Source organism: Sarcophilus harrisii, chromosome 4 (genome assembly GCF_902635505.1).
Source record: "Sarcophilus harrisii chromosome 4, mSarHar1.11, whole genome shotgun sequence".
In the NCBI taxonomy this organism is placed as follows: Eukaryota; Metazoa; Chordata; class Mammalia; order Dasyuromorphia; family Dasyuridae; genus Sarcophilus; species Sarcophilus harrisii.
In genome coordinates this window covers 319324210-319350451 of record NC_045429.1, presented here as the reverse complement: position 1 = coordinate 319350451, position 26242 = coordinate 319324210, and positions in this window count along the sequence as shown.

Below are 26242 nucleotides of genomic sequence, written 5' to 3'. Positions count from 1 at the left end.
AACCAAGCTGGACAAATTGAATCCTTGTTCATATCACCTTTTCTAAAGCATGAGGCTATCATGTTCCTCTTTTAAACAAAAGTTATCAAACTGGGGATACATAGTCCATTCTCACAATGTCCTTCCTTTACTCTGTGTCATCTTGACTTGGGACTTTAATTTTTCTTCTTTGCCTTTCTTCCCAAGAGTATAGTCACCAGAATTTCATGCTCCAGAGCTTCTGCCACCTCTAGCTCTTTAGCATCTATAACTCCTTAGGTTGATTATTTAAACAGGTGGTGGTAGTATTAGGAATATGGCAATTTTAATCACTAAAGGCAAATAGGGCAAAGATCCTTGACTTCACCAGGTTTATTCTATTTTTTTCAGTATTTTTTTTCCAAGTTCATTTGCAAAACAACTACTGACATTATGGGAATCAAAAAAAAAAAAAAAAATCCCCACCCAGACTCTTGTCTCCTTTGTCATTTTCCTAAGTAGATCCCTTGGGATGCTCCTCCTCAATTGCATCTTTTCAGTTACCATTTGCCAAAAGTACACCCAGATGGCTGTGATTAATGATGTTTATAAAGACAAAAATAAATGTCTAAAGCAAAAAAAGGTAAACAGACTTTCCCAGAGGAAAAGTTTTCAGGCTCAAGGAAAGAAAGGAAATATAGGACTATGACCTTGCGAGGGTGAGAGTTAGTTTCAGCAACAAAGAATCCATTCTGGTACTGCTTGTGTTCATTTGAGCCAAAGAGCCTCAGTCTTGGAGGATTGACCCCTGGCTGCTTTGGTGGCTGCTTCTGCCTGACCTTTAATTCTCCCAGGTCGGTGAGGCTTCTTATGGTTTCTCATTTTATAGCTCCATTCATCTTATCTGCTTCTAATTAGGAGTTAGATTCTTCTTCTCCTACTTAAATCCAGACTGATTTTGAAAGGTCACTGAAGGGTTGTGATCTATTGTTGTGGCCACATTTTTACAGTTTGTTTAATGCCTTATTATTGACCACTTTACTGTATTATAGTCTTGGATTTTCAAGGATCAATTTTCCTGTAATCTCTCCAAATATCCACTGTCCCAAGTGAATCAACCAAGGTAAATTTGGGCATATTTGTCCAAATTCCGAATTCTGTATACTTTTTTAGTCACTTATATGTCTTAACTATATGTAGGACATATTGCATGTACACATGACAATATGTACAATAGAACATAAGAGAGCTTGTGGAGAAGAACTCCTTCAGGAGAGAGATAGGAGAAATTCCTCTCCCACTTCCTGTCCTCACTGTATTTGGAAATATTTGGCTAGGAATCAGCCCATCTGACAGTTAAAGAATCAGTTAGAAGTACTGTTGAGGGTAGAGAAACATCCTAAATATAGACTAAGATACTGAAGAGACATTCACTAAAGGGAGGAATTAAATTTGAGGAACAGGATCTCTGACAGCAGAAAAGAGAACTGGCTGTGGACTTGAGTGTGCTAGACCAAAGCAATCAAAAGTACAGCTATGAAAAAAGAGCAAACTCTTGGATCCCAGTTGAGAAACTTGAGAGGCAAAGACCTTGTACTTGGGGAAGGGTAGGCAACTTGTAAGAATTCCACCTTGAGAAAAAGAACTTCAGACCCTGAAGTGTCAGAGCAGTGAGTAGCCTTGGCCATACCTATTTCCTAGAAGCATGCCTTAAGATTGTTGAGATTGGGAAAGGAACCCAAAAGGTTGGGGGTCACAGACAGGTGTTGTGAGGTGTGTCAACAGAATTTGCAGGCTTGAATCCATTTCCTAGTCAAGGGGCAAAATTTATTGTAATTGTAATGCCATTGAAGCAGTTTAAATTCCAAGAAAATTTAAGAAAGAAACAGAAGCAGGCAGACATATTTATCCAGTTGTTATAGATAGGATAATTTTATGGCCCAGAGGTAGGACAAAGGAGTGGTCTGTGGAATTTGCTTCTCACTTACCAATAGACTAGCTATCTGACAGCAATGAACTGAGGAATGGTCTATTCATCATGGTCTCAGGAACTTGATTTATTGGACTATCCTGAGGCTAGAAGACTTCAGGATCAGGCAGATTGCCAGTACAATAATAGCATTCCTAGGTTGGGTGTGGGGAGGGGGCCTTGGGTCAGATTCCAAAGCCAGAGCCCTTTGGAATCAGATAGCTTGCCAGAACAGAAGTCCCTCCAATGTCAGGGGACTCCAAAATCACTACTGTATTTCCCTAGAAGCTATATCATTTCAGTATGAATGTACTTTTAAATATATATCCACTCTTCGGTAGACATTGTGTATGTTAGTGGAAGAGTACATCCCAGGTTTGTGGAGGTAAATGTTTTATAGTCCCTATTCCCACTATGCAATTTTTGTAAAATAACTTTGCTAAAAGATAATTTTGTCCCTTGGCTAATGTTTTTAAATTTAAATTTTGGTTATTTTCGAACCAGAAGAATGCAAACAGGTATTTCCCTTCCCACAGACAAAAAAACAGAAAAAAAAGATAGCATATGAAACATTAACTCCATGTAGCTACTATCTTAGTTCAGGCCTTTAACAACTCTCACCTAGATTAATGCAAAAGCCTTTTACTTGTGTTTCTTTGTCTCAAGTCTTTCACTACTCCAGTCCATTCTATCCAGGGTGCCAAAGTAATTTTCCTCAAACGCTGATCTGATTCCAATTTATCTTGGTTGGCTCATTGGACATTACATTTTCTTATTCATTCTTTGATCCAGCCAAACTGGTCTTATTTCTTTTCTTAACACACAGTACATCTCTGTTTTTCCATTGACCATCCCCATACCTGGAACATTCTCACACCTTACTTATGCTTCAGAGTCCTTTTCTTCCTTGGTACCTGGAATCTGCACAAAATTTTTCCTTATCCCCCAACTTCAAGTGCCCTTCTTCCCAAACTACCTTGTATTTAAATATGTTGTATGTGTTTCTATCTATTATCTTTATGTTTTATATATTTTTATACATATTTATTATCTCCCCCTGTAGAATATAAGTTCATTGTAAGTAGAAGTTATTTGATTCTTTGTACTTGTATTTCCATTGTCTGACACATGCAGGCACTTAGTAAAGTTATTGATTGATTGATACCTAGTTTATTTCTTTTTCAAAAATATGTGATGAATTCTACAGGGGATCTAGATGGAACAGTGGGCCAGGTCCAAAGTCAGCAAGACTCCCTTTCTTGGGTTCAAATCTGGCTTCAGATACTTAAAAGCTGGGTGAACTGGGCAAATCACTTAATCCCATTTGCATCAGTTTCCTTATTTATAAAATGAGCTGAAGAATGAAATGTCAAACAACTCTAGGATCTTTGCCAAGAAAACCTCTAATGAGGTCATGAAGACACTTGACTGGACAAATAAATCAAACATGTTAGTTTCAAAGCTGTGCTGCTTTCCTCCATATTCCTCTTAATCTGCTCTTTTTTGTGGTTCATTGATGCTATTTTCCTCTTTATATTTTGGACGCACTATTTATTTTCCTTTTCCATCTCCCAGTTCTCCTCTTTTCTTTCCTCCCCCCCACCAAATACCTTTGTCAAGATATTAGTAAACACCCTGTTTTCTGGAATTAAGGCCCAGTAAACAGACTGTTACCTGAGTTTGACATAATAACAATCCTTTGAACTCACCTTCTGGATGATCTCAGCCCTAGCAAAATTCTAGAATTTTTCTGAGCATGAAGCCCTGCTATGAATCAAAATGATGTAATATAGCATCTGAGGTACTCTGATTTTGGGAGGCTTCTGTTCTAACACGATGTCAGCAATCCTTAATCTTTTGGCTTTAGAGTCTGGCTCAGGAAGTTCCCACACCCAAATCTGATTCTGAATAGATCACTCCTCAATCAGATAGCTTCTGCACTCAGGATAGTCCCAAAGATCAAACTCCTGAGATAGCAGTGAATAGACCACTCCTCAGTTCATTGTTGACTCTGAGATAGATAATCTGTTGGTCAGTGGTAACCAAATTCCATAGACCACTCCTCTGGGCCATAGAATTAGCATGTCAATGACAGAAAGCTGGATAAAAGGATTTCCTCTCTCATATAGAGCTTTGCTAATTTCTTTTGGAATTCAGCCCTCTTGTAATGGCATTATAATTACAATAAACTTTGCCCCTTGACTAGGAAATGGGTTCAAGCCTACAAATTCTTTTGAGACACCTCACAACATTGGTTTGTGATCTCAAACTTTTGGGGCTCCCCTTCCCAATCTTAACATTTGGTGGCCTGGTATGGGGAGAGTCTGGTCTCCCCTGGCTTAATTCCTTCCTTTTCAAGGTAAGCCCTTCATTTTTTTCCCCCACAATCCTATAATGGGACACCCCGAGTCACAGGAAGAAGGCTTGCTGGGTCATCATGAGCTCCACATTCAACAAGTTTTTCTTGACTGGGGACAGCTAGACTGGAAAATTTTCAGCAATTTTCAGCAAAGTTCCTAGGGAAATTTTGCCATCCTTTTACTGTCTCTGGGATGCCAGAGAAGACAAAAGTGTTATAAAAATAGCTCTTGGTAAAATTTTATGACTTTTGGCAAAGATGAGATGGTTCTCTTTCATGTCATTTTGTCTGTGTTTGCGTCTCGGTGCAGCATGTCTGTGTCATGTTCGTTCTATGAGCTAGATTTTGTTACCTGGAAAGATTGAAAATGCAACCAGCAAGAAAAAAGCCTCTATGCTGTAGTCAGAATTCTGGGAAAATTTCTTAAAAAGCCTAACTTTTTCCTGTGAACTTCAGCTCTGACCAAGCTGGGGGCTACACAAGAAAGTTAGCTAATTAAAATTAAAATAACATCTTGGTAAATTCTCAAAAATTTGAAAGCAATGATCAAGAAATTTGGTGGAGCAGCTAGTTGGTGTAGTAGACCAGAGCACTAACTAGCCCTGAAGTCCAGAGGACCTGAGTTCAAATCCTGCCTCAGATACTTGACACTCTCTGGCTGGATGACCTTGGGCAAGTCACTTAAGCCCAATTGCCTCAGCAAAAAAAAAAAAAAAAAAAAAAAAAAAAAAGTTTGGCAATTAGTCTTTTTAAGATTGCAAGAAAAATTCCTGAAATATTGGGAATAATTCTAGGAATTTACCCCATTCTGAAAGAAAAGAAAAGAAAGAAACAGACCAGGTAAATAGCAACTTTTTGCTAATCCTTCCTTGACTCTTATCTTGTCCAGAGTTCCCCTTCTGCTCCTTTGGGAAAGCACTCCAGAAGATAGTAAGGGATTCTCTCCATTCCACTTTCCAGAGTGATCCCAAGTGTATCAGAGTTGTGGGGATTACTAACAAAATCAATATAGCCCAAGTACCTCTGTTTTCTAACTCCTCTCATCTCAGATCAGAATAAAACTCAAATTCTGCATCACCTGTAGAAATAGAAGCAGCCATAGGGACCCCACACCACCTTGCCTAAACACCTTCCCAACCCAGTTTTAGGGGAGTAGGGGTAAGACCCAATGGTCAGTATTCCCTGAGCCTTGGCACCTGAAACTACCATCAAAGGAAGATCCTGGCACCAGTCTCCCCAGCTTTCAGCAGGTTCTGTCCAGGAACTGCCTGGGAAGAATTTGGTTACCCCTGGCATCACCCAGCATGGCAGTAGGAAGTGAGAAACCAGTCAGTCTCTGCATTTGGTAAGACCACCATTCTCTGTCTCAATTGTGGATATGTATTAACTATGTAGTTTATGGAATATTATTTTATCTCTGCCCAGTTTTCTTATTTGTAAAGAGAAATCATAGTTGTTGTAAAGACCATATGATTTAAAAAGTGCTTAGCATAAAACGTGCTATATGAATGTGAATTGCTTTATTAGATATAATTGCTTCATATTTGACAAATTTGTTTTTTTTTTTTTTAGATGTGACTAACAGATAAATGATTTCTATGTGTGTGTAAAATAATTTGGAAATGTGTTTGAGATATGATAGTAAAAGTAATTTTAAAGGAGCTCTAATTAAAGCCTACAAAAGGGATATATAAATTGTAATCTACTTGCACTGATAGTGTTAACAGAAGAATTTGGGAATTGTAGGAAAACAGAAAAGCAGTTTGTACTCTTTAAAAACTCTAGTTATCTAGAGTCAGACTTCTGAGGGCCCTGTCAGTAGAATCTGGCACCTTAACCCTTTCCCTAGCTCACAAAAGAGAATTGATTTGTGTAAACTGGAAAATAACCAAATTGTAATTCAGTTTGTCTAGGCCATTTAATCAGAATTTAGGGAATCTCATTAACTAAAATTAAGTCAATTTTAAAATCTGTTCTATCTCAATTTTAAGAATTGTCTTGTTTTCTCCCTAAAACAAAAGGAAAACATATTTGAGGGAATAGAAACTACAGCTAAGACTATTTGACTATTACTTAGGAAATCTAAAATTGTTAACTAAGTTACTTGGAATTATTGTCACCATATTAAGTCTATCTGTTACCTCCAAGCATGAGGTGTGCAACACTCTTCTGCCTTCACAGAGTGGGGGGAGGTATCAAACAGCAAGCCCACGAAAACACTAAGCATAGTTGGGGTGGGCAACAATAAGCTCAGTCCCTTCCCTGGGGTCTCTGCCAACCTCCCCTTAATTTGTAAGCTTGTCAGTTTTCTTGAAGCCATCTGGTTAAGCAAGGTCATCAGCCCTGAGAAATGAGCCTGTTTAGGATTTATAGTTTCTAAACAAGAATGGGTTTACTAAGACTCTATAAGCCTGTATAATGATTGATCTTTTGCACCAGGATAAATTTAAACATAAAATATGTTAAACAAAATCTTCTATGTATGTAAGTCCTGGTAAACTTTTAAAATAATGTATCTAGCCCTAAGCTGAGATTGATAGAAGTTGCTATTAGAGATAAAATCTCTTGGGGCTTTGATTGATTTTTTTTGAGTTCTGAATTTGATTACCTGATCTGAAATGTCTAGGTGGTCGGATTATCTGGGCAAAAGCTGGGAGGACACAATCTTAGCCTCTGCTTAAGGTGGGATCCTTCTGACTCAGTTTTCCAGTTCTGTTTCTTTGTTTCCCACCTGATTATTTCTGAGTCAGGCTAATTATTACCATATGATTGGCTGTCAGACAGATCTGAGGATGCTTTATCCTACCGTGTATGTGCTCTAAGGCTGAGGGCTGAAGGACCTGTTTTGACACTATTATAATCATGTCCCTGCTTTTTCCTCTTATAGCAAATTTCTATAATCAGAGCAAATGGTCAGTAGAAGCCATGAGCCCAATATAAGTATCCCAGGGGACAAAATGATTCTCTCTAGATTGTAATGATGGAGAAACTGAGGCAAGATGGAGATTAGAAAATTTTAAATTTTTTATCTGAGGGGAAGAGACTGTGCTGGGACAAATGGTTCCATGGTTTGGTCCTAGGAGACTATCGTCTCCAAGAATCCAGCATTCAGCTGCTAATGTGTGTTTCTCATGAAGAATATATACACATGTGACTCCAAGTGACCGGGGTAGACTGAGGCAGGGGCGGAGTCAGAGCACTGAGAGCAGGAACAGACAATCAATCTAGTTTTGACAGGTTTGGGGAGGCATTCTGATAAGTTGAGATCAAGAAGAAAAATGACAGAATGGGGGAAGGCACTGGACATTCTGATAAATAGGGAAGGTCTGGAGTCATGATCTCTAAGATAGAAGGTCTTTCTCCTTATCTGAATCATGATGATTAGGAGGGAGAGGTGGTGTTGCAACCAGAAGGATTGAGGCAGTACAATTAAGGGAAACTGAAGTAGGTCAAGTAGGGAAATTGAGGCAAGACAATTAAAAGGAACTGTGGCACAACAATATCTTAAAGAAGCTTTCTTTTGCATACCATTGCATAAAGATTCATAATTGCTTTTTGCCCTTGAAGGGGCAAATCCAGGGGAATGTAATCCTCCACTAATGCACATGGCCAATATGGGTTAGATGGTATCTTGATCTATATCCCCATCCAAGAGGCTTCTCTGACTGCATCCATACAAATCCTTAACATCCAGCTCTCCTCTCCCCATACAGGGCAATAAAGTTTCTTTGTTTAAAGACTCACACAGTTTTATCAGTCTGAATAAGACCCTGAAAGCTAAACTAATCTCTTGCCCTGGCCTTAGCCTTAGCTAAGGTGATGAAAGGCGGAGCCAGGTCCTAGGGGTCTTGACTCAATCTTTGGGACCTTATCCTGGACCCCTTGCTTACTTCTCTCTCTCTCTTTTTTTTATTATAATAACTTTTTATTGACAGAACCCATGCTAGGGTAATTTTTTACAACATTATCCCTTGCACTCACTTCTGTTCCGATTTTTCCTCTCTCTCCCTCCACCCCCTCCCCTAGATGGCAAGAAGTCCTATATATGTTGACTATGTTGCAGTATATCCTAGGTACAATATATGTGTACAGAACCAAACAGTTTTCTTGTTGCACAGGGAGAATTGGATTCAGAAGGTAAAAATAACCCGGGAAGAAAAACAAAGATCCTTGCTTACTTTTCAAAGAAACTTGGTGTTTTGGGGGTGACCCTCTTGCCTTAGAGCTAGCAGCCATAGCCCTTCTAATTGAGGAAGCCTCCAAGTTGACCATTGGGTTCAGAGCATTTTTGAAACCAAAGCTCTCCTGCTAGATATCCCTGACTTGACTCTCCTAGTGTGCCCCATCCTTAATCCTGCCATTCTGCTCCCTGACAACACTCAGTCCGGTGACATTACAACCCAGATGGTGAATGGTTTACAGATGGGGCCAGTTTTCTTAAAAATGGGGAAAAGAATGAGTGTGAACATCTATACTGACTCCAAATATGCTTTCATATTTTGCATGCTCATGAAGCTATATGAGAAGAAAGGGGACTTTTGACAGCAAAAAGTTCTCCTATTATATATGCAGGGAAACAGGCTTACAGATTCAGCTGCTCAGCTGCTGCCCATTTTCCCCTGACCATGGCACCTTTACTTCCCCAGCTCCCTGACTCTTATAGATTCATGTAACTCTTGTGGAAGAAAGGGGACACACCCTTTCTCTTTCTGGGTGCTTTCAAACACCCTCAGGCCAGCTTCTAATCCCAGAAGCCAGCTAGTGGGAACTTCTTTTGACCTGCCCAGATCTTTGCAGAGACCACAATGGCCCAGCCTTCACTTCTCAAATAACTCAAAAGGTGGCTGAGGCATTTAAGATCAGTTTTCTTTCTTTATTTTCCACTTTCTCCAGTGTACCTTTAACAACACTCTAAATAAGAGCTTTGCTCCTAATATTTTCTCTCCAGCTCTCTCAGTGTCACTCTGTAGCCCTTGCCAGTGGGGAGATAACTCCTTTATTTTTAGTTAGCTTAGGGAACTCTGTGGACAGTGGGGAAATTCAGGATTGTTGGATGTGCCCTCAGCATCCTTAAGGCAGCCCACATATATGACCTGATTCATTATTTGCAAAGGGCCCATTTCCAAATGGCACCATCCCCACCCTGGATGCAACCCCATTTGTACTAGCTACCTCCCAGGGGAATAACTTTAACCTGACTATCCCCTGTTTTCTTGACAGAAAGGATCTCTTACCCACATAATAATTGTAGGATATCTATACCAAAATTATTCTGGCAAACTTGCTCATAATGCTTCTACATCATCTTCCTTGAAGCTTCTTCATGACCTTCTGAGAATTAACATTCCGATTGATATGTCATATAATTATAATAATATTTGGAGACAACTAACTAGGAAGCTACTACAAAATTTGACCTCAGATGCCAACTGTACATCTAAGAAATGTTTTTTTTTGCTTTTGTTTTTTTTTGTAAAGTGGGTTTTCTACTCCTTTGATGTTTCTGAGGGACCTGTTATGGTGCTTGCACTTCAAATGATCTGAATGCTCCTTTCACTCTGTATAATGCTATTGCTTCAGACACTATGTCTGATAATAATATCAGATAAATAATATCAATAAACAAAAAATACTATTTGAATGAGAGGCATTCGTGATAGTCTCCCTCCCCACCTGTCTGGGTGGGGTTCCTAGCTATTGTTCCCTACTTACTCCACTTTTAATTATTATTAATTTTTTTGCTCATATTTGGCCCCTGCATTTTTAACTTACCTGTGAGATTTATTTCCTCCAGGCTCCAAGTTATGAACATGCAACTATGTGTTCACGCTAAATACTAATGGCTAATGGATTCTGACACCTAGCACCCCTCTGACTGCTGCTGCCACCATCTTGCCTCCCCTGCCCTTTCTGGACTCCCTATGTCCCTTATCAGCATGAAGCAGCTCCAGAAGATGAGCTCTCTGTCCCTTTGTCCCAAGTGAATTTGGGGTACAAACTGCTTGAGAGGGGAAAATGATGTAATAAAATATTTGAGGTCTCCTGATTTTGGAGGGCTTCTGTTTTAACAGTAAGTCACAGTAGTCCTAAATTTTCTGGCTTTGGAGTCTGCTCAGGAAACTCCCACGCCTAAATCTAATTCTGAATAGACCACTCCTCAGTCAGATAGCTTCTGGCCTCAGGATAGTCCCACACATCAAAATCCTGAGACAGTAGTGAATAGACCACTCCTCAGTTCATTGTGACTGTCAGATAGATAATCTGTTGGCCAATGGTAACCAAATTCCAGAGACCACTCCTCTGGGCCATAGAATTAGCATGTCAATGATAGAAAGCTGGATAAAGGGATCTCCTCTCTCTTAGGGTTTTGCTAATTTATTTTGGAGTTCAGCCTGCTTGTAATAACACTATAATTGCAATAAACTTTGCCCTTTGACTAGGAAATGGGTTCAAGCCTGCAAATTTTTTTTGAGACACCAATCTGTGACCCCATACTTTTGGGGCCCCCTTTCCCAAACCTTAAAAAAACTTGTCACATTACTGCTATTATCCTTATTGTCAGGGTTATAGCTGAATAGCTACAGGTATAAATATGGAAATCTCCCCAAACTGTCTTGGGTTCCCTGCCTCTCCTTCCTCCAACCAGGGAGCGAGGCTCTGGTACATATGTCCTTGATTGTAAGTCATTTCCCTCATTTTGAAATTAAACTTCTGTTTGTTTCCTGACTCTCCTGTCTCTAGTTTTGCTCATTCCAGCCACCCACAGGTTAGAGGCTGGTTCCAGTCCTGTTGATATTAATTGGTGTCAGAAGTGGTTTTGGACATGAAACTGGGCCGTTGGACTCTGGAACTAGGGATGTAACTTTCTTTCTTCCTCTGTCAGGAAGAAGCCCAAATGGAATAATGTTAAATTAGAGCCTATTGTTAATTCATCCAACTTCTCTCCAATCTAGTTAGCATCTTTAAAGACAGTCACAACAAACTTTGAGACAATCTTGATGGGAACTTAACTTTCCCAGACTATCATTCATAACATAAACTCAATCAACTCTATAATTGTACACAAAAAGGAAGTTAGCTTTCCCAGATTATCTTGATTATCATATCTTTAGACAGGCCTAGGATCTGGTCTGCCAGGTACATTTCCTCTAGCTCTTTGGCCCTCTTAGTTGAGTTTGTGCCTTGGAAACTACAAGGCTATATTTCCCCTATGAAAGATCTGGTTATGATATAGATCTTTCCTAAGTTCTTTTCAGGTCTACATCCACTATGAGTTTACTCTCTCTCCCTTTCCACTAATAGTGTCTTTCTTCTTACTCTGGCTAATTCTGTGTCATATTTGCCATTTCTGGTGTCTATTATAGTCTTTCATTTTATCTATAACCTCTTCCTCTAAACAAACCTGTCTTTTGCCCAAGAGAATAGTCATTGTGAATTTGTCACATTTATTTCGAACTAAAAATGCTACCCTGACTTCAACACTAGTGAGAATGTACTAGATGCCAATGTTGAGGTTGGGAAGGGACCACAAAAGATTGGGGTTGCAAACTGGTGTCACAAGGTGTCTCAAAAGAATTTGCAGGCTTGAACCCATATCCAAGTTAAAGGGCAAAGTTTATTGCAATTGTAATGCCAATTCAAGAGGGCTAAGTTCCAAAAGAATTTAGCAAGAGCCAGGAGCAAGGAGACAAATTTATCCAGTTCTTCATGTCATTGAATCAACTAATTTTATGCCCATAGAGGAGTGTTCTCAGGAATTTGGTTATCACTGACTAACAGATCTAGGAGTATCCTAAGACCAGAAAACTTCAGGATCATTGACAGATTGTTGGAACAGTAGCATTCTAAGGTAAGAGAGTTTCAGGATCACTAACATATCTTCCCTAAAGTCTAAGGGGAGAAATATTATTATATCCCTAGGCCAGAATATTTTTATAATCATTGACAGATTGTTAGATTATTAGAACAATAGCACTCTAAGGTCGGGGGACCTCGAGATCACTGATTCTAAAGACAGAAAATTTTGGAATCATTGACAAATTGTTAGAACAGAAGCACTCTAAGATCAAGGGACCTTAAAATTATTGCAATCTTTCCCCTAGAAACTATACTATATCATTAAAGTCTCCTATTACATCTAGGGCCATCTCCAGTTATTCTGGATCTATATTTGGCCACAGGATCCAGAAGGCTCTGGAGGGGAAAGTGAGGCAGGTGACCCTGCCCAGCCCTGCCTCACTTAAATCCAATTCATGTGCATGTTCTGGCATCACCTCCCTGATGTCACGGGCTTCTTCAAGAATAAAGGACAGTTTGCGGACTTCTGGCCAAGATAGCGGCGAGGAGGCACACAGCTGTGTAAGCTCCGTGTTTTCTCTCAGAATCCATCTCATTACAAGCCTCTGAATTAATGCCTGACTGAAAAAAAAAAAAAAAAAAAACCCACAAATAGTTACCAAGAGAAGACATCCTTGAGATTCGCCAGGAAAGGCCTGTTTTTGCTCGAGGGCAGGATGGTTTTAGATGGGCACAGGCTGAGGGCAGACAGCAGCGAGAGCTCCACAGGCAGCTCACAGCCAAGCAGACCGGAGGGGTTTGGGGTGTGATCTCAGCCGTCTCTGCGGGGAGAGCTTCATCACAGGATTGGATACTTTGCTCTGGCAGCAAGTCAGTAGCCCAGCAGAGAAGCTAAAAACACCGGGGGTGAAGAATTTTTTTTCTTTGTTAGTTTGTCTCTGATTCTTCTCTGACAAAATGAGCAAAAAGTTAAAAAGGACTTTAACGATTGACAGATTTTATACAGACAGAGAACAGACTCTAAACCCTGAGGAGACTAAAAACAGATTATCTTCAGGTGAGGCCCCACAGATGTCCTCAGCACAGATGAATCTCATAGAAGAAATTAAAAAGGCTCTCACAAGAGAGCTAGAAGAAAAATGGGAAAAGGAGAGGGAGGCTTGGCAAGAGAGACTGAAGAAGTCATTCCACTCATTTAAAGACAGAGTGGATAAAGAAAACAAATCCTTGAAAAATAGGATTAGTGAACTGGAAACAGAAAATAGCTCTCTAAAGAATAAAATGGGCGAAATGGAAAAACATTCCATAGAACAAACTGGACAATTAGAAAAAGATATAAAAAAAGTGAATGAAGAAAACACTTCATTGAAAATCAGAATAGAACAAATGGAATTGAATGACCAAGGAGACAGAAAATCAGTCAAGAAAACCAAAACCAAACAATGGAGAAAATGTGAAATACCTTCTGGGAAAACAACAGACCTGGAAAAAGGTCTAGGAGAGAAATCTGAAAATCATTGACTCCCAGAAAAATACAATGAAAAAGAGCCTGGACATTATTTTCCAGGAAATTACAAAGAGAACTGCCCAGAAGTCATAGAAACAGAGGGTAAAATAGACATTGAAAGGATTCATCGATCACCCACTGAAAGGGATCCTAAAATCAAAACACCAAGAAATATAGTGGCCAAATGCCAGAACCCTCAAACAAAGGAAAAAATACTCCAAGCGGCTAGAAAACCCAATTTAAATATAGAGGAGCCATAATAAGGATCACCCAAGATCTAGCAGCATCCACATTAAAAGATCAAGGGCCTGAATATGATATTCGAAGGCTAAGGAACCTGGTATGCAACCAAAAATAATTATTAGCCAGAATGAGCATCTTTTTCCAGGGAAGAAGATGTCATTCAACGAAATAAGTGAATTTCCACCTATTTTTGGTGAAAAATCAGAACTTAATAAGAAGTTGATCTGCAAATATAGAACTCAAGAAAACCTAAAAGGGTAAAAAGAAATCTTGGGAACTATATTTGCTGTAAAGATGTATAAAAATACATGTATACCTTGTTCTAGAAATTAGAGGTGTAAAGAACATTGTATCAGAAAAAGATAAAGTGGGGTACTATATCTCACAAAGAGGCAAAGGAAACCTATTATATCTGAGAGAAAGAATGGAGGGGGATGAATATAGGGGTATTTTACGCCATAAGAATTGACTTTAAGAGAAAAATTTTAGACATATCAATAATAGTGAAACTTCTCCTATCTCATTGAAAAGTGAGAAGGGAAAAGTGAAAAGGGAAGGAATAAGCTAAGCAGAAGGGAATAAAGAAACTGTGAGGGAAAGGAATAAGATAGGGGGAGGAACTCTAAGGTGGAGAGGAGGGATACTAAAAAGGGAGGGCTGTGAGAAGCAAGTGGTGCTCACAAGTTTAATACTGGGAAGGGGGGTAAGGAGGAAAGAAGGGAGAAAAGCATAAATAGGGGTTAACAAGATGGCAAGTAAACAGAATTGGAATTTAACAAATGGAATGGGAACTCCAAAAGAGGAAGGATTGCAGAATGGATTAAAAGCCAGGAACCTACAATATGTTGTTTACAGGAAACACACCTGAAGCAGGGATACATGCAGAATAAAGGTAAAAGGATGGAGCAAAATCTACTATGCTTCAGGTGAAGTCAAAGAGGGTAGCCATCCTGATCTCAGATCAAGCAAAAACAAAATTGATCTAATTAAGAGATAGAAGGGCACTATATCTTGCTAAGGGTAGCATAAATAATGAAGCAATATCAATATTAAAATATATGCACCAAGTGGTGTAGCATCTAAATTTTAAAGAGAAATTAAGAGAAGCGAAGAAATAGATAGCAAAGCTATAATAGTGGGAGTTCTCAACCTTGCACTCTCAAAATTAGATAAATCAAATCACAAAATAAATAAGAAAGAAGTCAAAGAGGTAAATAGAATACTAGAAAAGTTAGATATGATAGACCCATGGAGAAAACAAAATGGAGACAGAAAGGAGTACACTTTCTTTTCAGCAGTTCATGGAACCTATACAAAATAGACCATATATTAGGACATAAAAACCTCAAACTCAAATGCAGTAAAGAAATAGTGAATGCATCCTTTTCAGACCACGATGCAATAAAATTACACTCAACAAAAGCTTAGGAAAGTAGACCAAAAATAATTGAAACAAATAATCTCATCTAAAGAATGATTTGAAACAGCAAATCATAGACATAATTAATAACTCACCCAAGAAAATGACAATAATGAGACATCATATCAAAATGTGGATGCAGCCAAAGCGGTAATAAGGGGAAATTTCAATTCTAGAGGCTTACTTGATAAAGCAGAGAAAGAGAAGGTCAACGAATTGGGCTTACAACTAAAAAATGCTAGAAAAGGAACAAATTAAAACCCCAGTCAAACACTAAACTTGAAATTCTAAAATAAAAGGGAGAGATCAATAAAATTGAAAGTAAAAAACTATTGAATTAATAAAACTAAGAGTTGGTTCTATGAAAAACCAACAAAATAGACAAACCCTTAGTAAATCTGATTTAAAAAAGGAAAGAGGAAAATCAAATTGTTAGTCTTAAAAATGAAAAGGGAGAACTCGCCACTAATGAAGAGGAAATTAGAGCAATAATTAGGAATTACTTTGCCCAACTTTATGGCAATAAATTCTGAAACTTAAATGAAATGGAAGAATACCTTCAAAAATATAGCTAGCCCAGATTAACAGAGGAAGAAGTAAATATCCTAAACAGTCCCATTTTAGAAAAAGAAATAGAACAAGCTATTAACCAACTCCCTAAGAAAAAAACCCCAGGGCCCAATGGAATTACATGTGAATTCTCCAAAACATTTAAAGAACAATTAACCCCAATGCTATATAAACTATTTGAAAAATAGGGACTGAAGGAACCTACCAAACTCCTTTTACGACACAGACATGGTATGATACCTAAACCAGGTAGGCTGGAAAACAAGAAAGAATATAGACCAATCTCTCTAATGAATATCGATGCTAACATCTTAAATAAAATATTAGCAAAATATTCAGAAAATCATCCCCAGGATAATACACTCATGATCAAGTAGGATTTATACCAGGAATGCAGGGCTGGTTCAATATTAGAAAACTATTAGCATAATTGATCATATCAATAAGCAAACTAACAAAACCATATGATCATCTCAATAGATGCAGAAAGCATCTGATAAAATCCAACATCCATTCCTAATAAAAACACTTGAGAGTATAGGAATAAATGATTTTTCTTTAAAATAGTCAGGAGCATATATTTAAAACCATCAGTACATCAATGCAATGGGGAAAAACTGGAATCTTTCCCGTAAGATCTTGGAGGAAGCAAGGTTGCCCACTGTCACCATTATTATTCAATATTGTATTAGAAACACTAGCCTGGCAATAAGAGTCGAGAAAGAGATTAAAGAATCAGAATAGGCAGTGAGGAAACCAAACTATCACTCTTGCAGATGATATGATGGTATACTTAGAGAACCCTAGAGATTCTACGAAAAAGCTATTAGAAATAATCCATAACTTTAGCAAAGTTGCAGGTTATAATATAAATCCCCATAAATCCTCAGCATTTTTATACATCACCAACAAAATCCAACAGCAAGAGATATAAAGAGAAATTCCATTCAGAATAACTGTCGACAGCATAAAATATTTGGGAATCTATCTACTAAAGGAAAGTCAGGAATTATATGAGCTAAATTACAAAAAACTTCCCAACAAATAAAGTCAGACTTAAACATTTGGAAAAATATCAAGTGCTCCTGGATAGGTCGAGAGAATATAATAAAGATGACAATACTCCCTAAACTAAACTATTTATTTAGTGCTATACCAATCAGACTTCCAAGAAAATATTTTAATGATCTAGAAAAAATAACAACAAAATTCATATGGAATAATAAAAGGTCAAGAATCTCAAAAGAATTAATGAAAAAAAAAAAATCAAATGAAGGTGGCCTAGCTGTACCAGATCTAAAACTATATTATAAAGCAGCAGTCACCAAAACCATTTGGTATTGGCTAAGAAATAGATTAGTTGATCAGTGGAACAGGTTTGGTTTACAAGACAGAATGGTCAACTATAGCAATATAGTGTTTGACAAACCCAAAGATCCCAACTTTGGATAAGAATTCATATTTGACAAAACTGCTGGGATAAATGGAAATTAGTATGGCAGAATTAGGCAGGACCCACACTTAACACCGATACCAAGATAAGATCAAAATGGGTCCATGATTTAGACATAAAGAACAAGATTATAAACAAATTGGAGGAACATAGGATAGTTTATCTCTCAGACTTGTGGAAGAGGAAGAAATTTGTGACTAAAGACGAACTAGAGACCATTATTGATCACAAAATAGAAATTTTTGATTACATCAAATTAAAAAGCTTCTGTACAAACAAAACTAATGTAAACAAGATTAGAAGGGAAGCAATAAACTGGGAAAACATCTTCACAGTTAAAGGTTCTGATAAAGGCCTAATTTCCAAAATACATAGAGAACTGACTCTAATTTATAAGAAACCAAGCCATTCTCCAATTGATAAATGGTCAAAGGATATGAACAGACAATTTCAGATGATGAAATTGAAATCATTACCATTCATATGAAAGAGTGTTCCAAATCATTATTAATCAGAGAAATGCAAATTAACAACTCTGAGATACTACACACACCTGTCGATTGGCTAAGATGACAGGAAAAATAATGATGATTTTGAGGGGATGCAGGAAAAATGGGACACTGATACATTGTTGGTGGAGCTTGTGAACGAATCAAACCATTCTGGAGAGGAATCTGGAATCATGCCCAAAAGTTATCAAACTGGCATACCCTTTGATCTAGCAGTGTTTCTACTGGGCTTATACCCAAGGAGATACTCAAAGAAGGGAAGGGTCCAGTATGTGCCAACATGTTTGTGGCAGCCCTGTTTGTAGTGGCTAGAAGCTGGAACTGAGCGGATGCCCATCAATTGGAGAATGGTTGGGTAAATTGTTATAATGATGGAATATTATTGTTCTGTAAGAAATGACCAGCAAGATGAATACAGAGAAGCTTGGAGAGAATTACATGAACTGATGCTATGAAATGAGCAGAACCAAGAGATTGAATATATCAACAACGATACTGTATGAAGATGTAATCTGATGGAAGGGATTTTTTGACAAAGAGACCTAATCAGTTTCAATTGATCAATGATGGACAGAAGCAGCTACACCCAAAGAAAAAACACTTGGAAATGAATGTAAACTGTTTGCATTTTTGTTTTTCTTCCCGCGTTATTTCTACCTTCTGAATCCAATTCTCCCTGTGCAACAAGAAAACTGTTTGGATCTGCACACATACATTGTATCTAGGATATACTAGGACATATTCAACATATATAGGACTGCTTGCCATCTAGGGGAGGGGGCAGAGGGTGGGAGGGAAAAAATCGGAACAGAAGTGAGTGCAAGGGATAATGTTGTAAAAAAATTACCCTGGCATGGATTCTGTCAATAAAAAGTTACTATAATAATAATAATAATAAAAAAGAATAAAGGACAAACAGCAACAGCAACAGATGCCCCTGGAGATTTAGTTCTCTTGTCTGGTGAGTTCACTGCCCTTGTCCCTACTCCAATTCTCCAAGCTCCACATTGGTTGAGATTGTTGTTCTTTGTGAGGAAAACTTTAGAATTCTTCCTATAACCAATCCATCCTGGATCATTCTGCTCAGGATATCCTTTCTTAATTGTCTATCTCTGTTAATTGATCTCTCTGTATGCCTCTGTAAAACTGCAACTGTCTGTCTAACTTCTCAGTAACATGTATACCTCATCTGAATCTGTTAAAATTAGAATTGTGATTGAGCACTTTGTTAGAATTCTGTCTGTGTATCTGTCTTGTCATTTTGTCTGTGTTTGTACTTTTGCAAAATGTCTGTGAGTTAAATTCTTTTTCCTTCAAAGATTTAAAATGCAGTCAGTCAGAAAAACTTCTAAGAGCTGTTTGTTGCCAAGGAGTTTAAAATTCCTAGAAAAATTAATGAACTTTTATAATTGAGTCATTTGTCCCAGTAAGTATGACTAATTCCTGCTTTAGACTTTTTGTTAGAGAGTAGGTTTTAAGAAAAGAGAAAAACTCTGTAAGATACTTTTTCCTTTGTCATTTCAACTTTGAATATGTTGGAATTACAGAAATAAAGTCAGTTAAATAAAATTTATAGAACTGCTAAAAAATGTTAAGATATTATGAAGTTTGAAGATTTATCTTGTTTTTTTCTTTAGAATTGCAGGGGAGAATTCATCAGACTTTATGGTAATTCCAGGAATTCACTTCTTTCTGAAATGTCTTAGTAAGTTTTGGGGTACTATCTGTAGAATTTGTTTTAATAAAAAATAAGGATTTAGTTTGTTAAGTTTTTAAAAAGTAAAATGGTTTTTAGATATTTTTTCTCCCTGGGGATTAAGATGGATAGTTTCATTGTTCTAGGGTGATGAAAGAAGGCAACTAGTTTGGAAATAATTCCAGAGGGAAGGAAAAAAAAAAAGAAATTCCTAAACAGCTAAGTAACATATAGCAACTTCTTGTTAATTCTTTCTCAATATTTTTGAGTGAAAAGAGCAAACATCGTTTAAAGCAAAGAAACTCCTGTGATTTCCCCTAGACCAAATTCTCCCTATTAACCACTCTCATCTCAGATCAGATTTCCAAATACAGGCCCTACACCCATAATATGCTTTTCCTTTCTACCAGGAACTACCACCAATAGAAAAGTCCTGGCACCAGCCACCCCAGCTCCTGGGATTTTTAATTCTGCATTTAATGCCCTCTGTTACACCTGCAAAGCCTCCAAGGTAGGCCTAGCCCTCAGAAAGCCTTGCTTAGCTACTGCTTGAGAAGGTCCTGTTGTCCTTGGCATTGACTAGCATGGTAGTACAAGGTGATAGTGATAGTGGGGTAAACAAGACTCTGCCAAAGGTGAATCTACCCTTTTCTGTTCTGGTTGCAGAAATTTATTAGGTGTATAAGGCAAATTATGCTTGCGCAGCTTCTTGATCTGTAAAGAAAAAAAAATAATAATGGTACTCATCTTTCAGGGTTGTTGTGAATTATAATGATTATAAAGTACATAACACAGTAACTAGCATATGCTGAGCACTTTATCATTATCATTTATTTAACTGAATATAATTGTTCCATTCCTCATAATTCTAAAATGGTTTTAAAATGCCCAAAGTAATAAGATCAATGATTTTTATATGTGATAATTTGAAAGGCAATTGATGTCATGTAAAATTTTGTTTCAGGTTTTAAATACATAATGTTTCTTGTTTTATTATTATATTTCTAAATTCTCTTATAGTGTGACTATTGTAACAGAAATCCTATTAGACAAAACAACTTTTAATCTGTATACTGTTATATATGTGAATTAGACTTTGAAAGGATGTGATAAAAATACATATTTGAAAATTGTTGAATATTTAATGAAGTGTATTTTGTTAAAAACAGTTTAATAAAGTATCATATTTTTATTTAAAAATTTTTGGCTATTATGAAAGTGTATAAAGTGCTTTAAAGAATATCCTCAACATATTAATGATGAGTCAACTATCAGATATTTGCTGTATGACTGAAGTCCCAGAATGTGGTTAGTTTTAATTTTTAAGTAAAGGATTAATGAAATACTGATTGTTAGGGAGACACCAGGAATGATATTCAACCTCCAAGCTGTAGTTTGTGAAATTTTGCTATTTAAGGCAAAAATTCCTGGTACTGTAATTTACTATTTATTTTGAGCTTTGGTTAGAGGGATTGTTGTCTGAATTGCCATGAAGCCAATAGTAGAATATGGCATGTACTACAGTCTGAGAACTGTTAAAAGTGAATGTCTGTGCTTGGGAAAAGCTTTGGCGATGACTGTGGCATGGGCTAGGTAGGAGCCTCATGACTCTATTTCCCCATTATGCTATTTCCTTTCTGAAAAGGAAAATTTCCATCTGGTTAATACTGAGACTTGCCCTGAGACTGCATGATTGGTTGTCAGATATGACCCATGCTTGGAATCAAACAGAGCTAAGTTTTTCCCTCTGGCATTATATATAACATTGTTATATATACAAAACATGTCCCTTTTTGTTTTTTATAGCAAATTTATGTTATCAAGAATATAATGATAAATTATTAAATAATAGATTGATACTGGAATATCTCTGATTTACTATGATAAGATGCAATTTTACTTACTATAATAAGATGCAAGATTACAATTTTAACCTGTATTTGTGGGGTCAAGTTATAATATACATATTGTATCTTCCTAAGGGGGAAATGATTAAATAAATAACAAGACAAAGATGTAATGTTAAAAATTTCTAAATAAATGGAAAACTTAATTTTGGGATAGTGACAGGATTAGATCATTTTCTCAAAGAACTATATATAGATGTATATATGCTTCCAAAAGTTATCTATCATGGAAATTCAAGCATTGAGCATGTTTTGATAATAAGTTCTCAAAACTGGATTTTATACATAAATTATATGGATAATGGTAAAGAAAGTAAAATGTTAAAGTATCAGTCTGATAATTTTAAAAGGCAGAAGTTCGTTTTATGGTTGGACCCTCATAAATATTTAAAAGATTTTTATATCAAGTATAAGATTTAGGTGAGGATAGGAACAACAAATGGTATATAAACTGAAATTCTCTAAGGTTTCAAAATTGAAGAACCAAATTTAAATGCTATTACTAGCAGAATTATATAGGCACCTCTAGATTTGGAACCAGTGAAGCAGAGTTTCTTTCAGAGCTGTTCTGAAGATAAAGTCTATTGTCCAAGAAAAGATATCTAAGGACCAGATAACTATCTGAAACATTTGGGACTCAAAAAATGATGATTAAATAAATATTAAAAATGGGTCACTAGAATACAAAGAGATGTGATTTTAAGTTATGTTTAAGTTTTTTTTGGTAACTTGGTGATGTATAAATTTCCCTTCTCAGAACTAGTCATTGTAAGATCTCTAAGTATCTAACTCAAAATCCTAAGGAGTTTGATCTGTATTTGATTAAGTGTAATTATGCAATTATGGGAATTGTGAGAAAAACTTTATTGAATTGTTTGAACCTAACCCTGTGTGGTTAGGAAACTGGACCAATTCTACATGTTATTTAGAGACTCTGAACTACCTATGTTATGCTGACCAGAAACTCAGATTCAAAGACTGATGCAAGGAGCATTCTCTAAGGGCTCCTACCAGGTCCTTCTGATTACTTTTGCAGTTGCCAAATTTGTGAGTATATATTTCTGGATCATCTGAAGAAAGCCCCTGCTCTTGAGGATGGCAGAACCATTCAGGGACCTCAAGATTCATTTAGTATGGAGCCAGAAGCAGCTGACATCCAGATAAAATAGCTATCCCAAGATTCCAGATGAGGGCTGAGTATACTGTTCTAATTTTTTTTCTTTCCCTTTGTTATGTGCTCAACCATTAAGGTCCTGATTCAAGTGTGTGTTGGCATTTTCTCCTGCTTCATTCTTGCCACCCCTCCCTTCTGCCTGCAAGCAAACAATGGCTTGCAATAATATCTGGGACACACTTCCCCAGTAGGTCATCTGTGCAACATTTTGTCCTGACTCTACTGGCCTCTTGTGGCCTCTTGGCTTATATCTGTCTTTCCTTTGTTGGCCATAAGGGTAGGGAGTTCTTTCAGATTCCTCTTCTTGGCCAAAGAGGGGAAATGTCAAAATATTAAGAGACACTGTTTTCCAGAGCTCAAGATCCAAGAAGCAGTTTTTGCCCTGAGTTTGGCATACCAACAATCCTTTGTGCTCATCCTCTGGATGATCTTATTAACCACAGCAAAATTCAGGATTTTTTTCTGATAAATCTTGCTATGAACCAAACTTGTCACATTGTTGCTCTCATCCCTCATTGTAAGGGCTACAGTTTATTCCATAGCCATAGGTATAAAGATTAAGATCTTCTTACACTGCTTTGCTACCCCCAACTAGGAGTGGGGCTTTTGCACATGTGTTCTCACTTGCAAACCATTTCCCTCACATTGAAATGGAAATTTCCTGACTCTCTTGTGTCTATCTTGCTTTGTTTGGCTCTGGTCACCCACCAATTAGAAGCTGGTTTTGTTCTGCTTGGTACCTTACAAAGGCTGTAATGGCATTTTTCTTAAATGTATCTTATGTAATAATGGTACTTTGTGTTCTTTTATGGAAGACAACAGCACATTCCACACTCCCAATTTTTGTTGTTAACTTTATTAAGGGTCCTATGAGCCCTTATGGCATAGACCCACAAGTGATCAATGATGAGCCCATTCTTATTGTTTTTAGTCCACAAGCATGATTCCTTTTCCCGACCCTGATTTTCTTTCCACAGCTGGTCTTAATAGATAAGTTTCATTTTTTTTTTCATGGATACATTCAACCTGACTGAACATGATCACTATCTCTACAATTGTAACAGATGGTAGTGCTGTCCTTCTGATTGTCTCCTGGTGTCCTGCTTTTTTGGAAAAGAAAAAAAAGGGGTACTTATTCTAGGACAGAAAGAAGCCATCTTGTTCTACTTCCCTGGGGCTTCAGCTGAGTATTCTCTTAGACAGCTGTGGGGGAAGTAGGATTATCCCAGGAAGAAAAAACCCTTTAGATTTATTTCATTTCTTTTGATAATTTCTTTTCCTGATACAGAGATTGAGAGACTTCACCCTAACTCATGGTGACTATTTAATACATTTCTGAAATCACCTAAAAAGGTTAAGCCACAGCTAAGCAATGATCATTTGTCTACTAATTACAAACAGTTTGGGGTGCTGAGGTCAGGTTCCCCTATTTTTTATAGTTTTCAGTCTTTTCTGTTGGTATGTGGTCCATGAATAGGTAAGGAAAAGGGAGAGAAGCAGTTTAGGTCCTGGGGCATGCTATGCCAGCTGTATAGCTGTTTTTTGTCTTTTCAAATCCAAATGAGCTGCTCAAAACCTCACATCCTCTACAAGGTGAAAATGAGCCTCCTCAAAGTTTTACATTCTTTCCAAGGTGCAAATTGATCTGCTCAAGTTTGAAAGGGCACAGCCTTACAAAATGTTCCAGAATTTTGCTAGGCGTCCATCAAGGACATTGGTCTATGGTTTGTAGATTTCCTTTTTTTTTGATTTTGCAACTTCAGATATTTGTTTTTTCCCAGTCCCCCAGCTTCTTCTATAAGCGTAGACCAACAACTATTCTGAAAATAAGCGAGCTGCCTCTTCCCCTACTATGTCTATTTCCATTCTAACCTTGTCTTTTGCTTTGCTTTTGAGAATTTTGAATTTGAATGTTGCTGACATTATTCTGACAGGACTGTGCTGATCATTAAGTCAGTCAATAAGCATTTATTAAGTACCTAGCATGTCAGACATTGTGTTAAGCTTAGAACTTCTCTTTCATAGTTTTCCTTCATTTTTCTAACTCTCACTATCACTGAAAAATTGGATCTCTAGAAGATGTTTGACACCTTTTCCTCTCAGGATATACAGGCAATATTAAGGGGTTATAGTTTTTAGTACTATTGTTCACAAACCCCCATCTAGTGTGGCCACAATTATTGATCAACCAATTAGTTAGCTTTTAAACAAGAGGATATTTGTTGAAACTATATAGCAAGAGCATCAGTTACAAAACATCCCCGCCAGTCTGGGAGTATTCTCTTTGCTTATAGACACAGAATCCTAGATTAGAGTGGGCTCAAGAAAAAGAGGCACATGTATGGAGAACATTTCAGGACAAGGGATACTCTAATGAGGATACCTTATTTTTTAATGAGGTTCTTCTGAAGTTCTTCTAGGGGTGGCTCTAGACTGAGCTCCAAGGATCAGTACCTTTCTAAGGGGCACAGCCCAACCTTTTCTCTTCAAGAGTCCCACTCTTTGAAGAGAGTAACTCCTTGTAATTCTCAAATAAATGCCTTTCTAACATCTTCTTTTTTAAAAAATTGTAACTTTTTATTGATAGAACCCATGCCTGGGTAATTTTTTACAACATTATCCCTTGCACTCACTTCTGTTCCGACTTTTCCCTTCCCTTTCTCCACCCCCTCCCCTAGATGGCAAGCAGTCCTATACATTTTAACATCTTGTAGGCACTTCCATTTCCATTGGCCAGCCACTACTACTCTATTGTTCTCTGATACCAATTCTACTTTGGTTAGATCTTTGATGAATCTCATGGTCAATTATGTTGACAGCAAGTCTCAGAAGGAAAAAAATGAAACATTTATAAAAATAATTTTTAAAATAATGGCAACTATATCCTACTCTCACTTCAGCTCCTTCCAATACTATCTCCTTAGTCATTCATGACCAGAAGCAAGCTCAACCGAGTCTCTACCTGTTGGATTGCAATCAGACTAAGAATAATTACATATAGATGATGAAATTAAAGCCATTTATAGTTATATAAAAATGCTCTAACTCATTATTGATTAAGGAAATGCAAATTAAAACAACTCTGAGATACCACCTCACACCTCTCAGATTGGCTAAAATGACAGGAAAGGATAATGATAAATGTTGGAGGAGATGTGGGAAACTAGGAACTAATGCCCTATTGGTGGAATTGTGAAATGATCCAACCATTCTGGAGATCAATCTGGAACTATGCCCAAGAGGCTATCAAACTGTGCATACCCTTTGACCTAGTAGTGCCATTACTGAGTCTGTATCCCAAGAAAATCATAAAGGAGGGAAAAGACCCACGCATGCAAAAATGTTTGTAGCAGCTCTTTTTGTGGTAGCAAAGAATTGGAAAATGAGTAGATGCCCATCAGTTGGGGAATGACTGAATAAGTTGTGGTATATGAAGATAATGGAATATTACTGTTCTACATAAAATGATGAACAAGTTGATTATAGAAAGGCCTGGAAAGATTTACATGAACTGATGCTGAGTGAAACAAGAACCAGGAATACACTTATACACAATAACAGCAAGAATGTGCGATGATCAACTATGAAAGGCTTGGTTCTTCTCAGTAGTTCAGTGATCCAAAAGAATCCCAATAGACTTTGGACAGAAAATGCCATCTGCAACCAGAGAAAGAACTAAG